The following is a 27,884-nucleotide window of genomic DNA, read 5'->3' on the forward strand; positions in this document are numbered from 1 at the left end:
CCGCTACTGCACGTCCCGATGTGCAAGCGTGAACTCCACGTTGCTCGTAATCGCGATGTGATTGACGTACTACGATGCAACAAACGCCGTAGTCATTGCTATTTACACTGCTATTAAGTGCACTGGAAATAATACAAATGCCCAGTCACACAACTACATACAACTGCTACGTATACTCCTAGCTTACTCATTTGTTACATAGTTTAATTCTTAATTTCTTTGCGTGTTTTTGGTACTTCCATTGTTTAATTCATAAATTTCGGGCGTACTATAGTATTTGAGAGTTGTAGCATCGCGTTTTAGTACCCGAATAGTGTAAAATCGCGTAGTCTTCTTCCGCCGCCGAGCAGTGTGTCAGCAGTGCGCAAGTAGCAGCATTACTGCATTTACTAGGCAATCTTGTATTTTAATAACCGTTTAAAGTTTGTGTCGATTTGTTTGCGCTCTCTGTAGATTAGTTCAGTCGTTCTTTGCACAACAGTTTTTAGCATGGATAGGGACTGCAACTGCTGTGTTCGGATGCAGGCTGAGTTGGCATCCCTTCGCTCCCAGCTTCAGGCAGTGTTGGCTTCGGTCACACAGCTTGAGGCTGTTGCCAATGGGCATCACTGTGGGGTTCCGGATGGGGGTTTGTCGGGGACGGCCAGCTCGTCCCACGCATCCCCCGATCGGACTACGACTGTGGTTGCCCACGATACTGCCCGCATTGAGGCTGATCCCTCACCTGTGGTAGAGTGGGAGGTCGTCTCAAGGTGTGGCAGGGGGCGAAAGACATTCCGGAGGGCTGAACGGAAGGCCTCTCCAGTTTGTCTGACGAACCGGTTTCAGGCTCTGTCTCAGGCTGATACTGATCTTCGGCCTGACATGGCTGCTTGTCCTGTTCCAGAGGTTGCCCCTCAGTCTGCAAGATCCGGGCGGTCGCAGAGGGTGGGGTTACTGGTAGTTGGGAGCTCCAACGTCAGGCGCGTAATGGGGCCCCTTAGGGATATGGCAGCAAGAGAGAGGAAGAAAACCAGTGTGCACTCCGTGTGCATACCGGGGGGAGTCATTCCAGATGTGGAAAGGGTCCTTCTGGATGCCATGAAGGGTACAGGGTGCACCCATCTGTAGGGGGTCGCTCATGTTGGCACTAATGATGTGTGTCGCTATGGATCCGAGGAAATCCTCTCTGGCTTCCGGCGGCTATCTGATTTGGTGAAGACTGCCAGTCTCGCTAGCGGGATGAAAGCACAGCTCACCATCTGCAGCATCGTCGACAGGACTGACTGCGGACCTTTGGTACAGAGCCGAGTGGAGGGTCTGAATCAGAGGCTGAGACGGTTCTGCGACCGTGTGGGCTGCAGATTCCTCGACTTGCGCCATAGGGTGGTGGTGTTTCGGGTTCCGCTGGATAGGTCAGGAGTCCACTACACGCCACAAGCGGCTACACGGGTAGCAGGGGTTGTGTGGCGTGGGCTGGGCGGTTTTTTAGGTTAGATGGCCTTGGGCAAGTACAGAAAGGGCAACAGCCTCAACGGGTGCAGGGCAAAGTCAGGACATGCGGGGACCAAGCAGCAATCGGTATTGTAATTGTAAACTGTCGAAGCTGCGTTGGTAAAGTACCGGAACTTCAAGCGCTGTTAGAAAGCTCCGAAGCTGAAATCGTTATAGGTACAGAAAGCTGGCTGCAGCCAGAGATAAATTCTGCCGAAATTTTTACAAAGGTACAGACGGTGTTTAGAAAGGATAGATTGCATGCAACCGGTGGTGGAGTGTTCGTCGCTGTTAGTAGTAGTTTATCCTGTAGTGTAGTAGAAGTGGATAGTTCCTGTGAATTATTATGGGTGGAAGTTACACTCAACAACCGAGCTAGGTTAATAATTGGCTCATTTTACCGACCTCCCGACTCAGCAGCATTAGTGGCAGAACAACTGAGAGAAAATTTGGAATACATTTCACATAAATTTTCTCAGCATGTTATAGTCTTAGGTGGAGATTTCAATTTACCAGATATAGACTGGGACACTCAGATGTTTAGGACGGGTGGTAGGGACAGAGCATCGAGTGACATTATACTGAGTGCACTATCCGAAAATTACCTCGAGCAATTAAACAGAGAACCGACTCGTGGAGAAAACATCTTGGACCTACTGATAACAGACCCGAACTTTTCGACTCTGTATGTACAGAACAGGGAATCAGTGACCATAAGGCCGTTGCAGCATCCCCGAATATGGAAGTTAGTAGGAATATAAAAAAAGGGAGGAAGGTTTATCTGTTTAGCAAGAGTAATAGAAGGCAGATTTCAGACTACCTAACAGATCAAAACGAAAATTTCTGTTCAGACACTGACAATGTTGAGTGTTTATGGAAAAAGTTCAAGGCAATCGTAAAATGCGTTTTAGACAGGTACGTGCCGAGTAAAACTGTGAGGGACGGGAAAAACCCACCGTGGTACAACAACAAAGTTAGGAAACTACTACGAAAGCAAAGAGAGCTTCACTCTAAGTTTAAACGCAGCCAAAACCTCTCAGACAAACAGAAGCTAAACGATGTCAAAGTTAGCGTAAGGAGGGCTATGCGTGAAGCGTTCAGTGAATTCGAAAGTAAAATTCTATGTACCGACTTGACAGAAAATCCTAGGAAGTTCTGGTCTTACGTTAAATCAGTAAGTGGCTCCAAACAGCATATCCAGACACTCCGGGATGATGATGGCATTGAAACAGAGGATGACACGCGTAAAGCTGAAATACTAAACACCTTTTTCCAAAGCTGTTTCACAGAGGAAGAGCGCACTGTAGTTCCTTCTCTAAATCCTCGCACAAACGAAAAAATGGCTGACATCGAAATAAGTGTCCAAGGGATAGAAAAGCAACTGGAATCACTCAACAGAGGAAAGTCCACTGGACCTGACGGGATACCATTTCGATTCTACACAGAGTACGCGAAAGAACTTGCCCCCCTTCTAACAGCCGTGTACCGCAAGTCTCTAGAGGAACGGAAGGTTCCAAATGAATGGAAAAGAGCACAGGTAGTCCCAGTCTTCAAGAAGGGTCGTCGAGCAGATGCGCAAAACTATAGACCTATATCTCTTACGTCGATCTGTTGTAGAATTTTAGAACATGTTTTTTGCTCGAGTATCATGTCGTTTTTGGAAACACAGAATCTACTATGTAGGAATCAACATGGATTCCGGAAACAGCGATCGTGTGAGACCCAACTCGCTTTATTTGTTCATGAGACCCAGAAAATATTAGATACAGGCTCCCAGGTAGATGCTATTTTTCTTGATTTCCGGAAGGCGTTCGATACAGTTCCGCACTGTCGCCTGATAAAGTAAGAGCCTACGGAATATCAGATGAGATGTGTGGCTGGATTGAAGAGTTTTTAGCAAACAGAGCACAGCATGTTGTTATCAATGGAGAGACGTCTACAGACGTTAAAGTAACCTCTGGCGTGCCACAGGGGAGTGTTATGGGACCATTGCTTTTCACAATATATATAAATGACCTAGTAGATAGTGTCGGAAGTCCCATGCGGCTTTTCGCGGATGATGCTGTAGTATACAGAGAAGTTGCAGCATTAGAAAATTGTAGCGAAATGCAGGAAGATCTTCAGCGGATAGGCACTTGGTGCAGGGAGTGGCAACTGACCCTTAACATAGACAAATGTAATGTATTGCGAATACATAGAAAGAAGGATCCTTTATTGTATGATTATACGATAGCGGAACAAACACTGGTAGCGGTTACTTCTGTAAAATATCTGGGAGTATGCGTGCGGAACGATTTGAAGTGGAATGATCATATAAAATTAATTGTTGGTAAGGTGGGTACCAGGTTGAGATTCATTGGGAGAGTCCTTAGAAAATGTAGTCCATCGACAAAGAAGGTGGCTTACAAAACACTCGTTCGACCTATACTTGAGTATTGCTCATCAGTGTGGGATCCGTACCAGATCGGGTTGACGGAGGAGATAAAGATCCAAAGAAGAGCGGCGCGTTTCGTCACAGGGTTATTTGGTAACCGTGATAGCGTTACGGAGATGTTTAACAAACTCAAGTGGCAGACTCTGCAAGAGAGGCGCTCTGCATCGCGGTGTAGCTTGCTCGCCAGGTTTCGAGAGGGTGCGTTTCTGGATGAGGTATCGAATATATTGCTTCCCCCTATTTATACCTCCCGAGGAGGTCACGAATGTAAAATTAGAGAGATTAGAGCGCGCACGGAGGCTTTCAGACAGTCGTTCTTCCCGCGAACCATACGCGACTGGAACAGGAAAGGGAGGTAATGACAGTGGCACGTAAAGTGCCCTCCGCCACACACCGTTGGGTGACTTGCGGAGTATAACTGTAGATGTAGATGTAATGTATTTACCCGTCTATTAGATCCCTGGTCAGCCATTAATTCTGTTCACCCTGGGCGTTGATATTCAGTTATTTAATAGCGTTTTGTCCATGCTAGTAGTGTAGTAAAAATCCATAAAGCACAAATGAGCAAATCCTTTTCTTGTTTTTTATTGTGTGTGACTGGACATCTGTATTATTTCCAATCCACTTAATAACAATGTTAACAGCAATAAGTACAGCGTTTGCCACACCGTAGTACGTCAGTCACGTCGTGATTACGGGTAACGTGGGGCTCACGCTTGCATTTCGGGATATGCAGTAGCGCCACGTTTCGTTTATTCCAGCATCAACTTCACTTTACAATTTCTCTAGATTTAATTGAGGTATTGCGATGATATCTTTTTTGCGATTTTCCATGTTATCGATTGTGTAAGAGATAATCTGGAGGTGTCCATTAAAAAGGAAAAAACGTAAGTTTGCCTTGATAATAATATTTGCTCACATTTTAGAGTGACTCACAGTATTTACTTTCCTGACCCCCTGCCTCACATTCATACCAGTGATACTCGTTTTTCAATATCTGTTGTTCCAAAGATACTTGCGCTGAAAAGTTCAAGTGAGCCACCATATATATAAGACACAGATAACAGCAGCGACGCGTCATGGCATGGAAGTAATAATGTCTTGGTAGGTGGCTGGAGGGGATTTGGACCACATCTGCACACACAAGTCACCTGATTATAGTAAATTCTGGGGAGGAGGGCGATGATCTCTAACGCCACGTTTGATCACATCCCAGATGTGTTCGATCGGGTTCGTATCTTGCGAGCTGGAGGGCCAGCTCATCAATTGGAACTCGTCACTGTGTTCCTCGAATCACTCCATCACACTCCTGACTCTGTGACATGGGGAATTATATTGTTCGAAAATCCCGTCAGGAAACATGGTCGTCATGGAGAGGTGTACGCGGTCTGCAACCAGTATACGATACTCCTTGGACGTAGTGGTGCCTTCCGCAAGCTCCAGTCGACCCACGGAGCCCACATCAATGTTCCCCGCAGCATAATCGAGCCTCCACCAGCTTGTCTCTGTCCCGCAGTACAGGTGTCGAGGAGATGTGGCCCTGGAAGATGACGGATTCGCGTCCTCCTATCGGCATGATGAAGAAGGTATCGTGATTCATCAGACCATGCAACGCTCTGCCACTGCACTAACGTCCACATTGGCTCAAGGAAGGTTCGTTGGCTGCGGAAGCTCATCGTTAGGAGTGTCCAGTGTACTGTGTGCTCTGCCCACCATTAAAGTCTGATGTTAGCCCCGCCACATTTCGATGCATGTCTTGTTTTCCCAGTTTGCTCAGCCTACGACGTGCCACATCTGTACTGAAGTGTGGCTGCCCAACCCAATGATGTCTGGACATGGTTTCACTTAGATGTCGACACGTGTTGAAGACACACTCGAACACCAGGCGTCTCGTGCAGTTTCCGAAATGCTGATTCCGTTTAGCCAGGCCATCAAAATCTACGCTTGATCAAATTCAGACAGATCGCTCGGCTTCTCCTCCACACACGGACAGTACGCTCACTAATACTATAGGCACTGTGCATGTGGTTGACTAACAGTCATTCCTCTCCAGGTGAAGCTGCTCTCGTCTGGACGGAATTATGTTGATAGTAGGTCGGTTCTCGTAATGTTCCGGCTGAGCAGTATACACAGTATATACCATCATAGGTACACCTACTTTCCTCCAGGACATAGGATCCAAATCTACGTCTTCCTAGTGTAATATATATATATATATATATATATATATATATATATTACACCAGGAAAGACGTCGATTTTGATCCGATGCCGGCTCATGCCATCTGGAGGACAGTACGTGTGGTTTCAAAGTCGACTGCCATCAGAAAGCGTAGTAGCATCCACCGTTTAATAGGGAATGCTCACAGAAAAAAGGTTCAGTGTGGTGCAAATGTGTGAAGCAAGCCGTGCCACACAGACGCACTCGTGCTTACTACATCCAAATGAGCGAGTTTGAAAGGAGTCAAATTGTGGCCTTTCGTGTGGAGGGATGGTCCTTTCGGAGAATTGTCACACAATTTGGAAATGCTGCACCAGTTGTGCAACGATGCTGGTATCAATGGCCACGTGAACACTCTCACACCCGTAGATGAGGTATTGGACGTCCACGCAAAACGGAAGCCTGCCCGGATCGTCGTATTGCAAGGACAGAAGTGGTAGATCGTACAGATAAGAGAGCTTGTGAATCCAGGCGTGTCAACACGAACTGTTGTGAACAGGTTATTTACAGGGGTGGCGCGGGGGGGGGGGGGGAGGGGGCGGGGGGCGGGGGGGGGTGTAGGGGCAAGCATACCTCTAGCCCATCTTCCACTCAGGCCACAGCATTGACGTGGACGGTTCAGCTGATCCCGTCAGAGGATCACTTGGAATGGCGAGCCATGGTATCAGCGATGGAGGCAGATTCTGCCTGCACGCGAGTGATGGTTGTTGCAATTACGGCGTAGGCTTGATGAGCACTGTCTCGTACAGTGCATTCGTCAAAGACAGTGGTCTCACCCCAGGTCTTATGGGCTGGAGTTCATCTTTGCTGTTTCTGGAGCGGACGCTGACCAGCGCTAGGTGCGTGCAGAATGTTGTTAAACCCCACCTTTTGCCATTCTTGCAACAGGAAGGTGTGTTTTTACAACAGGATAATGTTCGTCACAAACTGCCTGTGAAACTAATCGTGCTCTGTAAGACGTGCAGTGAGTTCCCTGCAAGTTCCAAGCACCGGACTTGTCCCCAGTCGAGCACGTGTGGGATATGATGAGACGAGAAGTGACTCGTGTGACTCGGGAACCGACAACTCTTACAGAACTACGTGAAAAGGTGGAGCAGGCGTGGCAGAACGTGTCCCTGGACAGAATTCGCCATCTGTACAATAGACTGGATACTAAGGCAGCGCCTTTCTTGCCGCCCATGGAAGCTACACCAATTACTAATATGCGTTTACCAGCATGGGGCCGGCCGGAGTGGCCGAACGGCTCTAGGCGCTACAGTCTGGAACCGCGCGACCGCTACGGTCGCAGGTTCAAATCCTGCCTCAGGCATGGATGTGTGTGAAGTCCTTAGGTTAGTTAGGTTTAAGTAGTTCTAAGTTCTAGAGGACTGATGACCTCAGAAGTTAAGTCCCATAGTGCTCAGAGCCATTTGAACCATTTTTGAACCAGCATGGGTCGATACCTGTTATTTCAGAAACGCTTGTGCTATTGATCTGTAAATGTAATCATTTCATGTACTACATATGCACTGTTGCAACTATAAATCTCGAGTGAATTAGAAGCATCTAAAAGGGTGCACTAATTTTTGTTTTCAGCAGTGCAGAGTGAGGGAGAGAGAGTGATTAATAAAACCGACAAACTCTAGTGACAAATTCCTGGCTGGAAATGAAGAAAGAAATGTCCCGTGAACGTGTTGCCGGAAATGCATCGTTCCCGCAGTAGATTCCCACAGTAAATGGCGCTGGCGAATAACAGTTCCTCTGACCATGTGTTGTGTGTTCCTTGAGTGTTCCACGCTGCTTGATTGACGCAGCGTACCGTCACTGTAAGCAGCAGTATGGCCCGGTATTCATGTCAGTAACAATCCGGTATGGAGTTTGTGTGCGGACACGCAGATGAAAACGGTCGAGAGGCTGCACGGTTATACCAAAACAAGTACCCTCACAGGCACCAACCACATCAAACAAAATTTCAAGTCTTTTTGGGCATTTGTGAAATTATGGGTCCTTTCAGACAGAAGAACGTGCAGGAAGGCGGCGGACTGAGCGTACAGCGGCTCTGGGGAACTGGGTTCTACAAGATATTGAGACGAACTGTTGTGATAGGTCCAGGCAAGTGACCTGTCAACATGCAGTAAGCAAAGGTACGGTTATGTGTATCCTGCACGACAACCACTGCTACTCCTATCGTCTGCAATCTCATGGTGGCCACTTTGAACTTCCGTTGAGACATGGATGTTATCCAACTATGTTCGGGGACTATTTGTTGTTGTTGGACTCACACTGTCCATTTCCGGACATATGTACCTTTTTTCTTCCATTTCCAGCGAGGAATCCGTCCCTGTAGTTTGTCGCCTTATATATATATATATATATATATATATATATATATATATATATATATATATATATATATATATATATTATTGGTATTTTGCCCTTAAAGAGCGGTGTTAGACTGAACTACATAACCAATTCCTTTTGCTGCCTTCCTTGCTGCCCAAACTTCCCTCAATCGCTCGCTGTGTTTGTGTTTCCGGTCATCTGTCCATGCTTCTTGTCGGCTTCACCTTGGTTGCCCATATTTCTGGTTGCCCATATTTCTTTCATCTTCCGGTGTGATCCTGTTTGCGTTCTTCGGTCCATTTTACGCCTGTTCGTTGGTCACAGTGTGTCCCATGTAGTTTACTTTTCTTAGTGATGTTTCTGGATTTTATTCTATCGTTTATTGTGTCTGGTGTGATGTTGTGTTGGTTCATGTCGTTTTTTACTTCTGCCACCCATTTGTTGTTTCTAGTGGTTACCCAGAGAAAGATCTGTTTGGTCAGTCTGTGTGATGGCATTCTGTATAGATGTCCATAGATTTTTAGTCTGTGTTTTCTAATCTTTTTTGTGATTGTCTCCGTATGTTTGTTTAGTTCCTCTGTAGGTTTCTTGATCCATTGTTGTTAGTAGCGCCAAATATTTTCCTAAGTATTTTCCGTTCTACTTTTTCTAGTAGTCTGATACGTGTATTCCATAGGATTAGTGTGGTCTCTGCTACATACAATGCTTCGGGGAACACCACTGTGTCGTAGTGGCGTAATTTTGCTTTTTGTGAGATAGACTTCTTGTTGTAATGATTTGATTCCACACTACTTTGTATGCCTTGTCCAGTTTTGCACCACCCCATACCCAGAACTCCTGAAGATAGATATTGTATCACAGACACAAGACACAGTCCCTTTGACTGTTCAGGGATGTCACTAACCCCCCCCCCCCCCCCCAAAGAAGCAAACAACCATGCATGAGCAGCGCCTATTAGATGGAGGGTGTCCGACAGCCGATCGTCTCCAGTCATTCCACCAGGAAGGAGATACACGGCTCTCATGTTGCCTTTAGTTCAACCACGCCTAGACGGTCAATACCGCGGTTCGGTCGCGCCCCCATTGTTGCTTTGTGACGCGAGGGCTCTCAACTAGGGAAGTGTTCAGGTGTCTCGGAGTGAACCAAAGCGATGTTGTTCGGGCATGGAGGAGATATAGAGAGACAGGAATTGTCGATGACATCCCTCACTCAGGCAGCCCAAAGGCAACTACTGCAGAGGATGGCCGCTACCTACGGACTATGGCTCGGAGGAACCCTGACAGCAACGCCACGATGTCGAATAATGCCTTTTGTGCAGCCACAGGAAGTCGTGTTACGACTCAAACTGTGCACAATAGGCTGCCTGATGCTCAACTTGACTCCCAACAAACCATGGCGAGGTCCATCTTTGCAACCACGACACCATGCAGCGCAGTACAGATGGGCCCAACAACATGCCGAATGGAACGCTCAGCAATGGCATCACGATCTCTTCATCGATGAGTGTCGCATATGCCCTCCATCACACAATCGTCGGAGACATATTTGGAGGCGAAGCGGTCAGGCTGAACGCCTTAGACACACAGCCCAGGAGTGCAGCAAGGTGGGGGGTTCCCTGCTATTTTTGTGTGGCATTATGCGGGGCCGACGTACGTCGCTGGTAGTCATGGAAGGCGCCGTAACGGTTGTACGATACGTGAATGCCGTCCTCCGACCAATAGTGCAACCATATCGGCAGTATATTGATGAAGCATTCGTCTTCATGGACAATTCACGACCCCATCGTACACATCTTGTGATGACTTCCTTCAGGATAACGACATCGCTCGAATAGAGTGGACAGCATGTTCTCCAGACATGATTCCTATCGCGCATGCCTGGGATATATTGAAAAGGGCTGTTTATGGACGACGTGACACACCAACCACTCTGAGGGGTCTAAGCGGAGTCGCCGTTGAGGAGTGGGACAATCTGGACCAACAGTGTCTTGATGGACTTGCGGATAGTATGCCTCGACGAATACAGGCATGCATCAATGCAAGAGGACGTGCTACTGGGTATTAGAGGTATCAGTGTGTACAGCAATCTGGACCACCATCTCTGAAGGTCTGTCGCTGTATGGTAGTACAACATGTAATCTGTGGTTTTCATGAGTAATAAAAAGGGCGGAAATGATGCTGATGTTGATCTCTATTTCAATTTTCTGTACATGTTCCGGAAGTCTCGGAAGCGAGGTAATGCAAAACTTTTTTTGATGTGTGTATCTATAGGGTGATGTGTCAAAACATTATGACCACCGGTCAAAATAGTTCACAGGTAACTGCTTGAAGTCAATGTCCAACGGGCACAATACTTCGGCAATATTTCTGCACACCATCTTGTTGCTGATGAACTCACTGATGGGAAGGCCGGTGCCGCACTCTTATCTCCTCCCTCTGTGCCTCTGATGGGCAGGTCTATCGGTCGTCCGTGTGCAGCATCCCTACCCCCACACCTCCCGATCAGCATGAACTCCCTAGGGTGCCTACAGGGCAGGGTCCGGGCAGCCCTACACCTTCCACAGCACTATTCTACCCAGCATCTCCATGACCTAGCTAAAGTACAATAGCTCCAGGAACTCGTCTGTGATACTGCAAGAGAGTTCTACGAGAAATTTGCACAATACCAAATTAAACCATTAGCACCTTGCGGCAAAGCCTTCACTGGTGACAAGGAATAAGTTGGCCAGCCTTATTGAGGCAGCAGTGACGACAATCGTAAGCTGATGGCACATAGTAACATTGTAAGTAGCAACCTATGGTGAACCCCGCTGGAAAAGCAGAACAAAATCCGTAAACACAAATGACAACCATAACAAGTCGAGTAGAAACACACAGCTCCATCAGTCCACAAGGAAGAGTGCCAACGCTGATACTTCCCCTTTCTGAGAAGGGGGAGCATCAACAGCAGCCGACACGGTGCTGTGTCCTGGTGCCGTGCTAAGGAGAGCGTGCTGGCTGTACCTCAGCTGTTCTTCCGCCATTCCCCGAAGTCAGTTCGTTGTTCTGGTTTCTCATTTCTTAACCTTTCTAATAGTGGAGTCCCAGGCCTTTACAAAGGATCTACCTGCTACCAAGATTTATCAGCGGTTCCCTTACTCGAATCTCAATAGATTCCTAAACGGCATAGTTCCAGTAGTTAGACGTCTCTGTGTGTTTATAATCCATTCCATGCAATTCCTTCAGGCAGTGTTGTGCGACTGCCGACTTCTTAGGCTGCTACAATCTGATGTCCCGTTGCTATTCTCGGCAACGAACTTCGACGGCACGTACCGCCTGACCTGTGTATGTTTTACCACATTGGCAGGATATCTGATAGACCTCGGATTTCCGTAGTTCAAGATCATCTTTCACACTACCATGCGGCGTCCGCGTTTTGGCTAATGGTCGGAATACAGCCTTGACTTGGTGTCGACAGAGAATTCGTCCTATCTTCCAGGTTAAAGTACCACAAAAACAAACAAATGCAATGGCCGCATCCTGCTGTGAATCCTCTTCCGGGTTCATCGGCTGTACAGAGGGTATAGGTCGTTGTAGCACTCTCCGAATTTGCCACTCCTTATAGCCATTCTTCCGGAAAACGTCTCTCCCATGTTCAAGTTCTTGGTTGATACTTTCGTTGTCAGAGAGGGTGCAAGCCCTCATGTATCAAAATTACGAGCACGCCATTCCTCTGAGTAGGGTGGTGGCAGCTGCCCGCATGCCAGTATACGTCGGTGTGCGTCTTCTTCCGGTACACGCTGTGCCCGAAGTACGGTCAACTCTTCTTTTTAACGACGACATCCATCCACTTCGACTTCCATGGTACAACTGATGTTTTCGTGTATGCAATAGAAGTAAACATTGAGCTTGTCTCTTACATGTGGCCTTATGACGAAGGTGTTATCCACGTACCGGAAGAAACAGGTAGGTCTCCATTGCGCTGCTTCCAGGGCTACCTCCTCGAAATATTCCATGTACCTACTGGCGACAACCGGTGAAAGTGTACTCCCCATGGCTACTCCTTCCACCAGCTCGCAGTAGCCACTGTCGAAAGGAAAGTATGCCGACGTCGAGACGTGCCAAAAAGATTGGTCGTCTCTGCATTAAATTTCTGGCCAATAAGTCGTAAGGATTCTTACAGTGGCACTCCTTATAGCCATTCTTCCGGGAAAAGAGAGAAAACATCGAAACTCACAAGGATGTCGGAATCTTTTAGCATAAAGTTGTTAAGGCGTCCCACAAAACCATAGCGTTGCGAATTCCGTATGAGCACTTCTCGGTGTATGGGCTAAGCAATTCCTTTAGGTACTTAGAGAGTATGTCGGAGCATCAATGTTGCTGATAATGGGGCGTAAAGGAACCCCATCCTTGTGAACCTTCGGTGATCCATAAAGTTTTGGTGGAACTGACATTCTCTGTCTTAGCCCCTTAACAACCTCGTCTAGCAAACCGAATTTTTTTGAGAAGCGTGTAATATTTCTGACTTTACAGCCGCCATATTTAGCCCAAGAAGCTCTTCGTAGAACAGTTGAGAAGTGAGGAGTGGGAAGAACACGTAATGTGGTGTGAGGTACCCATGACAGATGGCTTGTCCGGGACGGGTATCGTGAGGTAGACCGCCTAAATTGTGGTCCTCCTCCGCGATTGGCTGCTCCATTCAGGAAGCATCGAGCCTAAATGATAAACTTCTGTTATTAATAGTAGAGAAACTAAACAGTCAATACACTAGCATTTCACATAAAAGTATCTCTCAGCAGCAGGCTATCATTCGGTTACTTAAAACTGATAATCACAAGCAGAATAATAAGCAACTGCTAAACTAAAAGGCAGACGAAGAAGCACTTCGGTGATCTTCGGATGGCCCCTAACTCGGATGGCGGGCTAAATGGTTCGACTGTAAACTCAGAGCTGGTCTTAGAGGACAGACACGTTGTCTGCCGCGGTCGGTATCGGTTAAGAACTTAACTAGCAAACGCTGATTATTTGGACATGTAATTGAGAACGATTTGATAGACACGCAGTTTATTATTTTGTTTACTTTCTGTGAGAGTGTGGTTCAAATGGGTGTCAGCACTATGGGACTTAACATCTGAGGTCATCAGTCCCCTAGACTTAGAACTATTAAACCTAACTAACCTAAGGACATCACAGACATCCATGCCCGAGGCAGGATTCGAACCTGCGACAGTAGCAGCAGCGCGGTTCCGGACTGAAGCGCTTAGAACCGCTCGGCTGTGAAAATGTGAAGAGTGGAAATCATTTGTGGTTCATAAAGTGGACTGCAACTGGGCAGTTTCTCGTATTTTCGTAATAAAAATCGAGTGTCGTCCCTTTTAAACATACCAGTTCAAAATTTAATTATTTACACGGCATCAGTTCCTCGCTACGGTTTGTTACAGCCTCAAGATGACGGACTCACGACCAACGCGCTGTTTTCTCAGCAGGGAATAACAACTACAGAAAATTACAGGTTGGTGCATGTTATTCAGAACGTATGCATTACACTCAGGGCGGTGGAAGCGACTATCCGCCTCGCGTGTACTGCAGTTAGTCCAAATGAGAGCCGGCCGCTGTGACCGAGCGGTTCTAGGCGCTTCAGTCCGGAACCGCGCTGCTGCTACTGTCGCAGGTTCGAATCCTGCCTCGGGAATGGATGTGTGTGATGTCCTTAGGTTTAAGTAGTTCTAAGTCTAGGGAACAGATAACCTCAGATGTTAAGTGCCATAGTGCTTAGAGCCATTTGAACCATTTTTGCAAATGAGATCAGTGACACGTCATAAGTGGTGACACTGAGTAGGTATGAAGGAGGGAAATTTTCGAGGGTAGGTATTTACCATACACCCGAAAATCCGTATCTCTCTCTCTCTCTCTGTCTCTCTCTTTGACTTGCTGTCGAAATGGTTTGGTATTACGAGGCTAGATTTCATTAGCGAGAAGTGTGAACTGTAAATGACCAGAGAACTGTATAAGAACTGTGATAATTACGCATAGAACTGTGTCTGTATTGTTTTTTAACTTTAGATGAACTATAATAGTTGACGCAGCAAAAAGAGATGTTTTGAAAAAGTGGAAGTAGTGTCGGCATAAAGCAGGGATAGGAAGTACTGAATTGAGAGGAGAATGAAAGTTAACGCCGTTGTCGTGGACCATGGGATTACGTTAAACATCATTTCCGGATTCTTCGGGCTAAGAGACGGTGCAGCGCGCAGCGCAGCGTCAAGCAGCCACGGACAACAGCTGCGGCGGCAGCAAGCGGAGACCGTCGCCGGCGCATTTAGCAGAAAAAAAAATTGTTCAAATGGCTCTGAGCACTATGGGACTTAACATCTATGATCATCAGTCCCCTAGAACTTAGAACTACTTAAACCTAACTAACCTAAGGACATCACACAACACCCAGTCATCACGAGGCAGAGAAAATCCCTGACGCCGCCGGGAATCGAACCCGGGAACCCGGGCGTGGGAAGCGAGAACGCTACCGCACAACCACGAGCTGCGGACCGCATTTAGGAGTACAGGGTGCGAGTGAAGCGTCAGCTGCAGAACACCACGACACAGGAGTTGCTGCCAGCGGCTACGACGATCAGCAGCTGTGCTTTGAGGAAGAAAACAAGTGTAACTGTTGCGCTTGTATATAGCAGTCTAGGATATGCAATTGGAACGTTAGTATTAGCAAAATGTAAGTGAAACACTCTCACAGAATTAGGGAAGGATTCCAACGCCATAGTAGTAGCGAAGATCCGGTGGATAAGAAACAAATAAATGGTGTTGAAGTCAGGTATGGGTTTAATAATATGTCAAATTTAGTCAGAAATAATTCAAGTGAAAATGTAGATTGAAACTTCGGTAATGAGTCCGAAATAGTAAATTCAATAACCAGTGATCTCACTCAGTATTGTGAAGGAGACATGAATGATTTCACTGGGAATGTAGAGTTAACTAATAATGAGCTAACAATAAACAGTGAAAATCTAGATTTAGTGGGAAAAATTATAATGTAAACCCAGAATATGTCGTACCTAGTCACAATGAAGTGACTGATAGGAATGACGATGCCAGAGAAATGGCTCTGACGGCGACATTACTAATGACACAACAAATGATAGTCATAGTACGGCATGAGCTGATACTTTGCCAACTCAGGACGATGATCAGCATATGAGGTCCATGCTAAAATTAATTTTGCAAGAACAAAAATTAGCAAGAAGAGAAAATAAGGAATAATGAAGGAAAGTAAGAAACGAAAACGAGGAGGATTTCCGTACTGCTATTGAAATTGTATTACAAACAAAGAAACTAACTGAATTCCAAGGTAAAATCAGATTGTTCAAAGAACGAGGAACTGAAATCGGAAAGTGGTTCTCAGATAACCAATTCGCAGAAAAAAAGGGCAGAGAGGGTTAAGAAAAGTAAAGGTAGGAATGACTCAACGCTAAGTTCGATGGTTTGGAACAAATGAAATAAACCAAAAGATTGACCATGAAATCAGAAAGATAAATAAGGATTTAAAGGATCAAAATGGGGTCGTACAAACATCAGTTACTGAAATGAGTAATGTAAGACAAGAGCAAAGTGAAGCTATTAAATCACGTAATGACAAATATAAGATATAGTGGAGTAATTGCCATGAGATACTTAGTCGTAATATTTCACATGCAGAATTCTCTTGTAAAGGAAACACAAGTTCGATTCAGGGTAGAGTGATAGAAATAGAGCACAACACGTAAATTCCAACATTTCTCTAGTAAGAGAACTGTGCAACCAGTATCCCTCACTAGGACAGTTTGAGGGCCTCATTCCTGAAAACATGACAGAACAACAAAAACTCAAATACGTGGCCGGTAGGTTAGAAGGAGAAGCAAAATTATGGGTAACAGGGTCAGTAACACATGTGAAACGTACAAAGAATTTTTTGAAGCGTTCTGAAACGGAGCGAGAAGTGATGTTTCGTGGACAGAATATGGTGAAGAAGACGTGATACGACAAATGGGTAGAAGTAAGGTATTAAAAGGTCCCATGCTGACGTTCAGTAGCGGCAAGGTATCGATAAACATCGACTTGACAACCAGATTCTGTCAGAGGCCACCAGCAAAAAATGGTCAAAGGTATACTGCATACGTCTACAGGAGACAAATACTAAGAAGCTCCATACGAAGGTAGATTATGTGGTTGAATTTGAGAATATATAAGGGATATACCGTCTCAATAATTATTAGATCAAATGTCTATCAGTGACAAACATATACCTACTAAACCTCAGGGGGCAATAACATTCTTTGTGTTGCTAGGTAATTGACGATTACCAGGTGTCCGAGTTAACCGACAGCATACTTCATTTTCTTTTCCTGCTGTTAGTTTTTCCCTGTGTTTCATTCAGAACTGTATGTCTTCTTTAACATTCTTCACAATCAAGGTTAAAATGAGAAAATTTCCTTACACTGAATGCGACAGCCAAAAAACAAGCTACGATAAAAACAAAGTAACCCAGCAGAATAAACATCTGCATAGCACGTGTGAAAAACAGAAATTTGACTGAATATGTGTAGACAGGCCAAAATCTACGAAGTATGAGATTACAGATAGACCAGCAAGAGAATACATTATGTGCGAGTAAGCACCGAGCTCTTAAGAATGGGAAGGGCAATACCCTCGCTGTATGTAAATGGTGGATACAGCTGTGATCAAAACAAAAACAACGATAAACCGCTCTCGTGATAGGATGTAAAAAAGCGACATTGTTTGTCATCAGCCAGTCTCAAAACAAAACACTAGGTATTATATATGAATACTGTAAAAGAGTAAAAAACTGTGTCTGTGTTAAACAGCATGGTGCTGACATATTCAGGAAAAGTGTAAAGTTTGAAGAATGGAATGGTGAAGGCATGTGATGGTGCATATGTTTCATCGAATTGAAAGGACGGCAACTCGCCGATAGTCGTTGCATAGGACTGTAACTTCTCATGAGAAATATTTTGTTGAATCTAAAGGATTGCAGTGGGCCGATAGTGCGACTGCAGGGACTTACATCTGGCACACCTCCCGTGAGACCAACATTCGCAACTCATTGTCCCGCACTAGATTCATAGTGCCCCTTCCCATCATACTCATTACTCGCCGCTTTACTGCAGATTCCCGTAAGAATTCGGGCACTGTTTGTGCATGCGCACAGAAGAAGACTGTCAAATGGCCGGTGAGCCTTGTAAGTAGGCTGTTTAGGTTTTTATATTGGTAACGCCACGTAGCGCTCTGTATGAAAATCACTGGCTGTGCTGTGTGCAGTCTGTGGCTGGTTGGCATTATTGTAATATTCGCTATTGTAGTGTTGGGCAGTTGGATGTGAACAGCGCATAGCGTTGCAAGTTGGAGGTGATCCGCCAGCAGTGGTGGATGTGGGGAGAGAGATGGCAGAACTTTGAGAGCGGACGATCTGGACGTGTGTCCATCAGAAAGAGTAAATTTGTAATACTGGATATCATGAACTGATATTATAACATCATTAAGGTAAATACATTGTTTGTTCTCTGTCAAAATCTTTCGTTTGCTAACTATGCCTATCAGTAGTTATTGCCTTCAGTAGTTAGAATCTTTTACTTAGCTGGCAGTATTGGCGCTCGCTATATTGCAGTAGTTGGAGTAATGAAGATTTTTGTGAGGTAAGTCATTCATGAAAGGTATAGGTTATTGTTAGTCAGGGCCATTCTTTTGTAGGGATTATTGAAAGGCAGATTGCGTTGCGCTTAAAATGTTGTGTGTCACTTTAGTGTTAATCAGAATAAGTAAAGAGAGAAATGTCTGAGTACGTTCAGTTTTGCTCAACTGTTTGGAAATCGAATAGCGTAGAGGTTTTCCAGCACTGTCATTTATAAATTTTTCTAAGGGGATGTTTCATATGTCGACCCTTAGCCGAGGATACCTCACTGGAATCTTCTGATTTTTTCTTGTAGTTTGTGTAATTAGTGTAGCTATTGTTTATTGCTAGCACGTAATTGCAGAGAGAATCTTCTTTGTAGTTGTAGTTTTTCATTGTTGTACAGTAAAACAGATGTGGCATGCTTGTACATTTGCACCATGTATTTCGGAGCTATGCTTCCAATTAATTAGATATTATTTTCAGTGCTATTTTATTGTGTTTTCTTATTTTACTCTCCAAATTGTGCTTTTCTGTGTTATCGTGTGAAATATTGTGACAATTATGGCATGTGAAAAACGTAATACTAGGCTCCAAAGTAAACTGAGATATGACAGTGAAGACGAGATTAGTGTGTTAGCGCCACCGTGTAATGAATTAACTAATGCTCAACATAGCAATCTGGTAATTGTGGATAGGGAAATGGACCAGGCAATAAATAATGGTGCAGACTGTTAAACAGCTAGTGAACAGTGTAGTATTGTCGATCGGTCGGTCGGCAACAGCTCACCCTGGGAATCCGAAATGACAGGACACAATCCAGCAAATACCGTAGATTCAGGTTTTGCGTCATTCCCCGTTTTGCGTCATCAAGTCAAGACACATTTTCTGCTTTTCAAAATACGAATGTTGCCGGCGCAAATACAGTGCTGAAAAGTACAGAGGATCGTGTTTCAGACACCAGTGCATTGTTATTACAATTAATGCAACAAATGGGACAACGGCTTCAAAAGTTGGACAAAACGGCACAAAATCAGAGACAAACACGGCAACAGCTTCAAAAGTTAGACGCAATGGAACAAAATCAAAAACAGTCAGAGCAACAAATGGAACAAAATCAGAAACAAATTAATGAAACACTTCAACAAACACGTGAAGATTTAACTACTGAGTTACATAACATCGAATCGAAATGTCAAAAAGTCTGTAATGACGTAAAAACACAAATTTGTGAGCATTTTCAACCTATTTTTTCTGGGCATGGAAATGCATTACAGAATCACGAAGCAGCCATAAAAGAACTGCAAACTGTTGTTCATGAAAATCACGAGATCTTGCGGGCTAAAATTGATTCAGTTGCATCTACCGATTCGGTTACGCAACTTGCAAAAACTCAAGAAAACTTAAAGGACACGGTAGATACTCTAAAAATTGGTTCAGAAAGACACATGGATGAAATTAGTTCATTATCAGAGAAAGTTGTCGAACTTTCGGATCAGCTACATAATTTACCTACGGAGGTAGATGATAATCTGAATGACACAAGACCGGAAGTCTTTAATGACACAGAAGAGTACGAACAAATGAGGAAATTCAAACAAAATCAGAATCAAATTAATACGAAACACAAAAGAGAAATCCGGGAAGTACAAGATCAGTTGGCACAAGTAATACAAGAATTACGTATTTCAGAGGAGACTCGTGCTCCAACATGGGAAGAGGGACTTAGAAATACGGAACAGCCACAAAATAATAACACAGGGCATTTCGGAAATTATGAAAGAAATTGGCAAGGTGCACCGGGTTTTGAGATGGAACCGCCGAAACGACGTAACAATGACCGATATGCGACTCGCCGAGCCGATGACTTTAAGCTGTTCATTACTACACGTAAATTCAAAACATTTAAGAATTCTGGCAACGACATTCATCCACAAGCGTGGCTTCATCAATTCTCTCATTGTTTTCCTCCCAACCGGTCATTAGAGCACAGATTAGAATTTATGTGTGGCTATTTAGAGAATGAAACAGCTGTAAGAATGCGATCGGTCATTCACGATTGTCACAGTGAAGGAGAATTTTTATCATGCCGTCCTCTCAGCATATTGGTCTCAAGCTACTCAAGATCGCGTAAAACATAGCATCATGATGATGAAACACTTTGAAAAATCTGAATTTTCCAGTCTTCTCCAATATTTTGAAGACATGTTGCACAAGAATCAATACCTGTCAAACCCATACAGCCCCTCAGAACTCATCCGCATTTGCTTAATCAAATTTCCTGAACATTTAAGACTTAATATTTTGGCAGGACGTTGCAAAGACGACATTGAAGCTTTTCATGGACTCTTACAAGAATTAGAAATTGCCACACAGTCTCGGGATGCGAAAACAGGAAAATAGTCACCACAGGCCACATCCGTCGCAATTCCGTGACGACAGAAACAATAACTGGACACGACAATGTTATTCTTACAACGCAAATCGTGACCAAAACAGACACCACTCATATGACAAGCACTGGCAGAGTATTAATAATCACAGGGAAAGATCACCTCTCCGTGGTAATGACCACGACAGAGACAATCAGAGAAACAGACAATATGGGGAACAAAATAATTATTATCAAGGGAGACAGAACAATTTCAGACGCAACAGTCCACCGCGCAGTTACGATTCCGGGAGAAATTCTCCACCACATGACCGACAAAAAGAGAAACTATGGAAACTACCGACATAACGACAGACCTGAATTTCATCAGAACTGGCGGGATTCAAACAGGGCAGGGCCCTCTCGACAAGGTGAAGTTGTAGTAGTTAGGTCTCCTAATCCCAATAACGTCGCGCTCCAACAAAGAGGCAGTAGGCAATGACTCACACCGCTGGCAGCCACAAAACGTACTTATGAAGCTGACGACGTAGTTGCCGTGGCTAGTAATTACGTAAAAATGGAAGACATTAGGGACACCTTACTCCAGGAACACGACGTAAAACATAACAACAGTGCATATCCTGTAATTCACATTACAGTAGATGACGTAAAATTTACAGCAGTACTTGACTCTGGCAGTCCCATTTCAGTAATTAGTGAAACAGCCTTTAGGAAATGCAACAAATCGAACGATTGCCCCACACTTCCGTTACGTAAGATTAATTTACAAGGTACAATCTTTGGAAAAAGTGTAGATGCACGCCAACAAACCAACTTAGAATTCTTTTGTCAAAGCCACAGTTTCTCTATGAACTTTCTTATCGTTCCATTATTGTCAACAGCAATTGTATTGGGAGTAGACTTTTTGAATGAATACAAAGCAATCTTAAACTTTCACGATGCTGAAATAAGCTTAGAGAAAGAAGGTAAGTCAATAGCTTTGAAATTTGAAGGTTGGCTCTCAAACCATGACGAGGAAATTAATCGATTTTACCTCCTGTTAGACAACAGTTCGGAACTTTCGACGGAACTTGACACTAACAATCACTCTGCAAGTACTGACAGGGATGATATCGACGACATATTTGATACTGATGAGTTAATTCAGAATAAAATTCAAACAACTGAGAATTGTAATGACACTGATAGGCAGGACCTTATTGAGATTTTACAAGCACATTCCACAGTTTTTACTCTTAAAACAGGAACAATCAAGGGATTTCAATACCAATTTCGTGTTCGTGAGCATACTAAATTTTGTGTTAGACCATACGTAATTCCGGCACATTATAGGGACCGTGTTAGAACAGAAATACAATCTATGCTTGACGAAGGCATTATTGAGCCTGCAGTAAGCTCATACAACAATCCACTACATGTTGTTGGAAGAAAAATGGATCGATCAGGCTTGTCTTGGATTCGAGACAAATCAATACTATCATCATTGCTGAAACAGACAGGCCACAAATGTTGGAAGAACTTCTTCAAAATTTTAAAGGTGTAAAAGTGTTGTCTTCCATTGTTCTCAGATCCAGCTTTTACCAGATCGAACTTCATCCAGAATGTAGAAAATACACAGCTTTTCTTTGTTTCGGCGTTTGTTATCAATTTCGGAAACTTCCTTTTGGTTTGAACATATCTCCGGCAGCATTCATTCGTGGGCAGAATTCCATATTACCTTATTACCTTATATGTGGACGATATTTTAATAGCAGAAGCCTCTTGGGAACAACATAATCGCATCCCCAACAGTTTGTTAGGTATTTTTGCAGAATCTGGAATTACAGTTAACTTGGGAAAGTCTGAATTCGGTAGGTCAAAGTTGAAGTTCTGGGACATATTATTTTTTCTGAAGACATTCAGCCGGATCCTGAAAAGTTAGAAGCAATCAGATTCTTTCCAGTTCCATCCACAAAAAACAAGTCCGCAGTTTTCTAGGTCTTGTAAATTTTACAGTCGTTTTCTGAATATGAAAATTCTAGTTACACCAAAACTTTGTTCTCTCATTGGAAAAAATACTATTTGGAACTGGGACGAAAAGGCACAGTTGGAATTCAATTCTTTGAAAGAGGCGCTACTTAACTGGGTCAATACTAGCTCATCCGGATCTGTCACAAGATTTATGCCTTAGCACAGATTCTTCTAAAGTCGGTCTTGGTGCTCATTTATTTCAAGAAGTCATAGAAAATGACACTACTGTTCAGAAAACCATCGCTTTTGCTAGCCGAGTGTTAACACAATCTGAAAAATATTATTCCGTTACTGAATTAGACGCTTTAGCCATTGTTTGGGCATTTAACAAATTCCGTTTCTTTCTTTCTGGTAATCACGTATAAGTATACAGTGATCATCGTGCATTAAAATTTCTTATGATGTTATTCTTGAGTTTCTCCCGGCGTATTTGATAATCAAAATATCCACGGGTGTACTGCCGGTCTACAGTGTCCAACGGGCACAATATTTCGGCGATCATACATGTCGCCACCATCAGGTGAACTGACGGACTGAGCTCCTGTGAACGTGCCGGCACGGAGAGCCGTACGCTATGGCTGCTCAGGGGGAACTGGGTTCGGTCGCGGCGGCGGCCGATTTAAAAACCCTCCGCCCGCGGCGCGCTCACTTCGCAGTCCGCGCTCCGCGCCACGGTCGCGCGGTGGAACAGATTGCGACGGCGTCTGAGATGTCGTCGGTGTGATGGCTCTGTACGCCGTGGTCGTCACAACTATACGTTTGCTCGATTTACTCTTGATTAACCCAGTCAATGGGTATGATCGCCGAAATATTGTGCCCGTTGGACACTGTAGACCGGCAATACACCCGTGGATATTTCGATTAAAATTTCTTATGTCTTCAAAATTAAATCATGACGGGTTAAAACGTTGGGCATTGTTTCTGCAAGAATTCCACTGCACAATAGTGTACATTCCCGGCAAGGAGAACATTGTTGCAGACGCACTGTCACGCGCACCGGCTGGGCTTAGGAAAAGTAACACACAAGGCGGCAACGTCGAAAAAATTTTCAGTATTTTTTACATTCAGAAAGTCGCCTTTGAAAACTTGATCACCACATCTTTAAAGTACATTGCTTATTAACAAGATAAAGATCCGATTTGGAAAGACATCAGAAGAAAATGGCATGAAAAGACACACACACAGATTCGGCATTATTATCTGTTTAGAAACAACATACTGTTCAAACGCTGCACTGTTGATGACAAGCTAGGGTACTTTGCATTCCTGACGATTTTGTTAATAAGCTCATTTGGTACATTCATTTCAGCTACGCGCATTTTGGTACACGAAAATGTTATCATATTCTTCTGACGACTTGTTATTTTAACAATATGGAAAAGAGAATTCGAAGAGTCTTGTCTATTTGTAAACTTCGTCAAAAGGCTAAACCATCTAATATCTCATATCGTGCTCCGTTGTTTCCGATCATTCCTTCTAAATTAAAAGAATTTGCTGCTGTTGACCTCTTGGGACCCTTGTCAGAACATCGAATGGATTTTTGTACGTTTTAATCGCTGTTGAACTTACTTCAAAATTTGTTTCTTTCACACCGTTACGTAAAGCCATTGGACGGTCTGTATCCAACGCCTTTGTTAAAAATTTCTTACGTGAAGTTGGACACGTTAGTAATGTCATTTCAGATAACGGACCGCAATTCAGATCTGCTGTTTGGTTGCGCATGCTTTGGAACCATAAAATCAAACCTGTTTTTATTTCATTGGACTCACCACATTGTAACCCGTCTGAAAGGATTATGAAAGAAATCAATAAGCTGTGGAGACTTTATTGTCACAGAAAGCGTCAGTATTGGGACAGATATTTACACTTATTTCAAAATGTCCTGAATGAAATGCCTCATGACTCCACTGCTTTACCACCTACTCTTGTACTGAGGAATGAAGAACACCAAACAGAATCAGAGAGCTTGTACCTTTTCTGAATACGCGTAAACTTCGGCACAAAGACATAATGACTCCACTGCTTTACCACCTACTCTTGTACTGAAGAATGAAGAACACCAAACAGAATCAGAGAGCTTGTACCTTTTCTGAATACGCGTAAACTTCGGCACAAAGACATAATTGATTTGGCCATTAAAAATATAAATTCTGCTGCAGACAAATGGAGAAAACTACACGATAAAGCAAATGCAAAGAAACTATATATTGGTCAGAAAGTTCTCATTAAAGCTCATTCATTGTCACATAAGTAGAAACACTTGAGTCACAAATTGTTTCTGGTTTACAATGGACCTTACAGAATCCGACGTATACCACATGATAATTGCATTGAAGTTGATACTGTGCATACTAGGAAGAGTAAAGCTTTACACCACATTTCACATGTAAAACCGTTTATTGAAAGATAATCTGCTTTTTAACTTAGTCTTTGCCATAAAAATTTTCACTTCATGTTACTAATACGCTTTGTCACACTTAGGAACTGTTAACATGCAACAATGTTTGAAGTTAACTATCCAGTCAAGAACCAAGAGAACGTATTTAAACAGTAATTACGAATGCATTGTTATTGTGAACAGACGATTCAGTGTTGTTGTTTGTACATTCCTGCTTGTTAGTTGCACGATTATGTAACGACTATAAGGCTTACATACTTAAAACATATATTGCTAATGAGAGTTTAATGCAACATTTTGGTTTACTTTAAAAGCCATTATTTATTTGAAGTACTTTATGTGAGATTAAAGATGACTTAGTATTTGGTTTCTTTGACAGCTACACGATTATATCACGACGCTACTAACGTGTGACACAATTTACATTGTTGGTTTTGCGGTGTATCTGTTTTATATCTGCACAGTTTTTCTGTAGTGAAACATGATTTAGTAGTAACTTTTGTGGTATAGCTACAATGAGACAGCCTTTTCCGTAGCACAACATTACGTTACAGTACAGTACTTTCTTCGTCACGGCAATAAGCGTAATAACTACGATATCTATACACAAAGCAATTCACTTTGGTTTATGAAGAGGTAAGTACATTGACTTCTGCAGAACTTCGCTTACGGAGGACGATAACTACGACACTTTCACAGAATTATCTTACAGCAAGACGCACATTTAGCGCTACAGGACCCTTATTTGAGTGATTAATTTTTGTACTTAAAACATTTATTTTAAAGATTTTTGAGTCACAAAGATACAAAGAAAGTTTTTGGAAATACATTTCATCTGATTGCTGTAATCTGTAACACCTGAGGGTATAATTACATTAATGGTCAGGGGGTACACGCCTACTTTGTCTGATATTTACTGAAATGCCCAATGAAATGATGAGAAACATTTTACATCTATTGTCTTGCTAGTTGAGAGATTTTTTATTGCCTTAGGAGATGCCATATGGCTAGTGAATGACGTTTCATGCCTTGCTTTATGTATATATTTGCCTATTTTGTTTAATATCTAGTTTGTAGTTGCACTGCAGCGTTGGTTAAAATAAAAGGTAATAGATTACTAATATCACTATTTTATGCCTACAGATCCATTAAATAATAATTATAAGATCTCCTTTCCAAAAATAAAGGGAGGAGCACAAATAGACATTTCCCTTCACAGGAATTGCATACATAATTTTTCAACGATTTGCTAACATTTTTGTCGGAGCAAGTTTTTGTGATGCATCACTCTAGTGTTAAGATCTGACATAGGTATTACACATTTCCTATCTTTAATGAAATATTCTGTCTGGTTGAGCTTTAACACGTTTAGGTATAAGTCATTGCATTTGTTGCTGTTTTTGCCAGGCATAGTTCTACTGAATTTTACATTGTATTAAGCCAGTTTTACTACTGATTTATTTTTCTTTTTGCTGCACATTGGCTCATAGTGGTGATAACATTGCATTTGCTTTGCTAATTTATATTTATTGCTGCTTGCTTTGCCAATTTGCATTTTTTGTCATTGCTGTTTGTGTTAATTGTTTTGTGCTGCTGCATTGCCTCGTCCCTTAGTTTAGCATCTGAGCTCAGTAGATTTAAGTTAGCTTAAGAGGGCATAGGCTATATAAGAGAATGAGTTGTTATGAATTGGAAGAAATGCATTGACAAGGTATAAGAAAAAGGTTTGGCCAAAAAAGTAGTGTACAATGAAGAATCACTATTTTGAGAGAGGATATGAACAAAAAAGTAGTGTTTAGGGACAACAGGTTAGGTAGGATTTTCTTAGAAACAAATGATGAGATCTGATAATGGAAAATAAATAATGAGGTAAGAAATATGTGAACATATGAATACAGAAGGCATGCTTGGATAGTATTTTTTTTTTTTTTTGGAACAAATGTTCAAATAAGAGGAAACATCTATGGAAAGTACCAAATGTCACAATGAAAACAAACCCTGTCCCATCCTTTTCCGTTATTCCACTATGTGTTTGTGTACCTTGTGTATTTGTGTTCTTCCTATCTTTATGTGTTTATCTGATAAGACTTTTGTTGTAGAATTTTTCTAATACTCAGCTGTATTCACTATGATGAGGAATACCGTTATCCTCAAATATAATTTCCTTTTATAATATATTATTTACTTTGTAAAAATGTTTAGACATTATTTATTCTGTTCTGTTTTAATGCATATGTGTGAAGTTAATGTTTCGAAAGCTCTTTTCATTTTTTATTTATTTACTTATGTCATAATTCCTGTAACACTGATGTATATGTCCATCTCTATTCTTTTGTAAAGCCTGTATTATTACAAATATTATCTGCATTATTATGTTCTTTAATGATGTATTTTGTACTTCTGTAATTGTATTCTCATGTCGTAAATTTATAATTGTATAGACACCAGTTCTTCAAATTAAGTTTCATTTCACTGCATACGTTTTTGTTGGTCATAGTACACGCAGAAAATGCGAGAAAAGAAGGGGACTGTTAGCATTTGCACGTGTGTTGATAATTTAGCAAGGGACGGGTTAACAGCATTGCTGGTTCTAAGGACAATTCCAAAAACTTTGTGAGTGCACAAGTGGTGGTTCATGGACTTGGTATATTATCCGCAAGACTCTTCGATGGTGACTGTGCAGCCGCACAGTCGCAGCAGATGGCTGCTGGCCATCTCTACAAGGACTACTGTGGGCCTGCTCCTTTGGTGGCCCACCAGTACCATTATCTCTGTAAGGACCTCAGTAGGTCTGCACCTTTGGTGGTCCACCATTACCATAAATTTTACAAGGACTAAAGTGGGTCTGCTCTGTGATGACCTACCTACCAATATTCTTCAAGACTTCGACTTACTCTGCTGTGGGTTTGCTCGGTTGTGGCCCATTACCCGTCTGCATGTCAAGAGTTAGCTTTGTCTCTCCATTGGAAGGACAACACTACTT

Source organism: Schistocerca nitens, chromosome 6, assembly GCF_023898315.1.
Source record: "Schistocerca nitens isolate TAMUIC-IGC-003100 chromosome 6, iqSchNite1.1, whole genome shotgun sequence".
Classification (NCBI taxonomy): Eukaryota; Metazoa; Arthropoda; class Insecta; order Orthoptera; family Acrididae; genus Schistocerca; species Schistocerca nitens.